This window comes from Oryzias latipes, chromosome 18 (genome assembly GCF_002234675.1).
Source record: "Oryzias latipes chromosome 18, ASM223467v1".
In the NCBI taxonomy this organism is placed as follows: domain Eukaryota; kingdom Metazoa; phylum Chordata; class Actinopteri; order Beloniformes; family Adrianichthyidae; genus Oryzias; species Oryzias latipes.
Genome location: NC_019876.2, coordinates 3,771,981 through 3,776,201, shown reverse-complemented (window position 1 = coordinate 3,776,201; position 4,221 = coordinate 3,771,981).

Below are 4,221 nucleotides of genomic sequence, written 5' to 3'. Positions count from 1 at the left end.
GGACTTCTCTCTTCTCAAATCTGGGTGCGATTTTTGTAAGTGTTTCATTTAAAAGAGTAAGCTCCCCCCCCCCAAAGAACCTAAATGTAACCATGTAAATCGTTGTTTATATAGCATTTTTTCAGAGAGTGACTCAGAAAGTGCTTCACAATGTTAAAACGAGACAAAATCAGAGAAAGAACAAAGAACGGCACAGGGAGTCTAAACCAGCAGGCAGATAGATTTTTGCTTCACACTCATCAATAAAAGCAAAAACATTCAATCACAAGGCGGGAGCAGGCGGCAATCCGCACCCACTGGCGCCATCTCACTTTACCCCAAGATGATGACACAGACATGGATTACTGATGCTTTTGTAGAGTTCCTCATAGCAAATGAACCTGATCTCCGTGCATTGGAAACGGCATGAAGACAGCGTGCGGCGATCTGGCTAAAAAGATTAGCTGGTAGCTCCTCCCAAGCCGCGGCGGCATCGACCTTAGGAATACATTTTTGGAGTGGGGCCGAGCAGAGAATTGGCGGCGTGGTGAAAGAGAGGCAGCCGACGTGAATCATACCCACCACTTTGTGCTCTTTTTCTTTACCCATAATGCATTAGCCTTTTAGTGCTTTTGTTAAATACTACTCTTTGGATCATGTACATTTGACTGACGCCTGCATGCGAGATTTTGTTTAGTCCTTCCAGGGTTTAAATCAGCTCACACACCCGAAGAACCGATTGAATTATAAGTGGTGGCAGATCAAACCAATGAATGGGACCCAATTCAGCCAAAACATTCACATTAATCTATGATAAAAACTGAGAATGACTGCCCACGCCAGCTGAAATTTCCCCCCCCCTTTTTTTTTTACCTGAAACTATCTACATTCTCAGTGTGCAATTCTGGCATTTAAACTTTATTACTGTCTACATTTTGGAGGCAATAAATGACAAACTACTGAAAACTGTGTTTTTTCTCATTTATTATTAGTAATATCAAAGGGAACGTTTACAAATTTCATAAAAGTTCAAAACAAAGAGGAAAATACAATTTGACTTGGGTGGAAAAGAAAAGCCTGGTGTCCTTCGACAGCTCTTTGGTCTCAGTCATGGTGCAGAGGTTGCAATCTGACTGTTTAACCCTCATTTATCCTCAAATATTGCTCACAAATTTCACCCTTCGGGTCAATTTGAGAGACAAGCTTTTAGTCTGCACCAATGTACACAGGATGTGCAGACATATTTCTTGCTAAAAGTGTGTCCCACCAGACACACAGTCAGTCATGTTGAAGACAAAGTCATTATTCCAGCTCTTCATTTGAGAGATGAGATTAAACTTTCTCCCACGATGGAGAAATTCTGTTGTCTGTGGCAGCAGCAAAGTGATGTTCAGCAGAGTAAAGTGACCTTCAAGTGTTACAGTTCAACATTATTATATATATATATATATATAGCCAGACGAATAAACAGGCTCTTCGCAACTCCACCTGCAAAAGTGTACGCTCAGTGGCAGGGTCAAAACAGCCGAGCAGCAACCAAGGCTGGAAACTGAACAGTACTGGAAAAGTATATGGGAGAAAGAGACAGCACATAACAGCAATGCCCAGTGGCTGGTCTCTCTGAGAAAAGAACATAACCTCCCTGAACAGAATCCAGTAACCATCACAGTGGCAGACATCCAAGAAAGACTCTCAGGTATGAAGAACTGGACAGCACCGGGCCCTGACATGATACATGCCTACTGGCTAAAGAAGCTTACCGCACTCCACGAGCGCCTGGCAGCACAAATGAACCAGCTGCTAAGAGATGGAACTCACCCTGAATGGCTAACGGAAGGGCGAACGATCCTGATCCAGAAGGATCCCTCAAAGGGTGCAGTCCCATCCAACTACCGGCCAATAACCTGTCTCTCCACAACATGGAAGCTCATGTCAGGCATCATTGCAACCAAGATAAATAGGCACATGGATCAATACATGAGCAACACACAGAAGGGCATTGGTAGAGACTCCAGAGGAGCCAAACACCAACTCCTGTGCACAGCATGGATTGATTACAAGAAGACCTATGACTCAATGCCACACACATGGATCACTGAATGCTTGGAGCTGTACAACATCAACAGGACTCTAAGAGCCTTCATAGGAAACTCAATGAAGCTGTGGAAAACCACCCTTGAAGCCAATGGGAAGCCACTTGCACAAGTGTCCATCAAATGTGGGATATACCAAGGTGATGCTCTGTCCCCACTGCTGTTTTGCATAGGTCTGAACCCCCTCAGCCAAATAATCACCAAACTGGCTATGGATACAGACTCAGAAATGGGGCCAACATCAGTCACCTCCTCTACATGGATGACATCAAGCTATATGCTAAGAGCGAGCGTGACATTGACTCCCTGATCCACACCACCAGGATCTACAGTACTGACATTGGGATGTCATTCGGGCTCGAGAAATGCAGCCGGATGGTGACAAAAAGAGGCAAGGTAGTCCACACAGGAGGGGTTTCACTCCTAGAAGGAGCAATGGCAGACATCGAGGACAGTTACAAGTACCTTGGAATTCCGCAGGCAAATGGCAACCTGGAGCAGGCAACAAGGAAAACTGCAACAGCTAAATACCTCCAACGAGTGAGGCAAGTCCTGAGAAGCCAGCTCAATGGCAAAAATAAGACCCGGGCAATAAACAGCTACGCACTGCTAGTTATCAGATACCCTGCAGGAATAATAAGATGGCCAAAGGAAGAGATACAGACCACGGATGTTAAAACACAAAAGCTCCTCACCATGCATGGAGGGTTCCATCCCAAATCCAGCACCCTGAGACTGTATGCTAGCTGCAAGGAAGGAGGCCGAGGACTAGTGAGCATAGAAGCCACTATCCAGGATGAAACATCCAAGATGCATGAGTACATCAAGCTCAAGGCCCCAACTGACAGTGTGCTCAGTGAATGTCTCAGGCAATGGAGAGCAGAGGATGCTCAGTGCTGGAGGACAGATCCTCATGGGAGGACAAACCCCTGCATGGGATGTACCACCAGACCATAACTGAAGTGGCTGATATCAAGAAGTCCTACCAATGGCTAGAAAGGGCTGGCCTACAGGACAGCACTGAAGCACTCATCCTGGCAGCACAGGAACAAGCCCTGAGCACCAGAGCCATAGAGGCTCAGATCTACCACACCAGACAAGACCCAAGGTGTAGATCTACCAAACCAGACAAGACCCAAGGTGTAGATCTACCACACCAGACAAGACCCAAGGTGTAGATCTACCACACCAGACAAGACCCAAGGTGTAGGCTGTGCAAAGAGGCGCCTGAAACAATCCAGCACATAACTGCAAGGTGTAAGATGCTGGCAGGGAAAGCATACATGGAGCGCCACAATCAAGTGGCTGGAGTAATATACAGGAAAATGTGTGCAGAATATGGACTGGAAACCCCAAAGTCAAAATGCGGAAACACCTCCGAAGGTGGTAGAGAATGAGAGGGCAAAGATCCTGTGGGACTTCCAGATCCAGACTGATATGATGGTAATGGCGAACCAACCAGACATTGTAGTGGTGGATAAAGAACAGAGGAAAGCCGTTGTGGTGGATGTGGCAGTGCCAAGCGATGGGAACATCAGGAAGAAGGAACATGAGAAACTGGAGAAATACCAGGGACTCAGAGAAGAACTGGAGAAAGCCTGGAAAGTTAAGGTGACAGTGGTGCCTGTGGTAATTGGAGCACTCGGGGCAGTAACCCCCAAGCTGGAGGAGTGGCTACAACAGATACCTGGAAAGACCTCAGACCTCTCAGTCCAGAAAAGCGCAGTGCTAGGAACAGCTAAGATACTGCGCAGGACCCTCAAGCTCCCAGGCCTCTGGTAGAGGACCTGAGTATGGAGGAGAAACCACCCGCAGAGGGTGAGAGGGGCGTTTTTTTTTAGTTTTTTTTTATTATATATAAAACATAAAATATATAACCATCAATAGAAAATATTGATCTTGACATGATCATTTTAGAGGGGAGGCATGTGTAGTTGGAAAGACTTGGATGTGATCAACTCACAAGCCTACATTGGCTTCCTCATTTTGCCAGGAGTTCACACCATGAGAAAATGTCTACGTTCTCGTAGGAATAGGAGTTTCCCCATCCCTCTCTCTTATGTATCCACTCAAAAGTATCAACTCTGCACCTGAAGGTGTGGGGATGTTAGGTCACACACACCGGCAGACAAGTTTTACACAGCAAAAA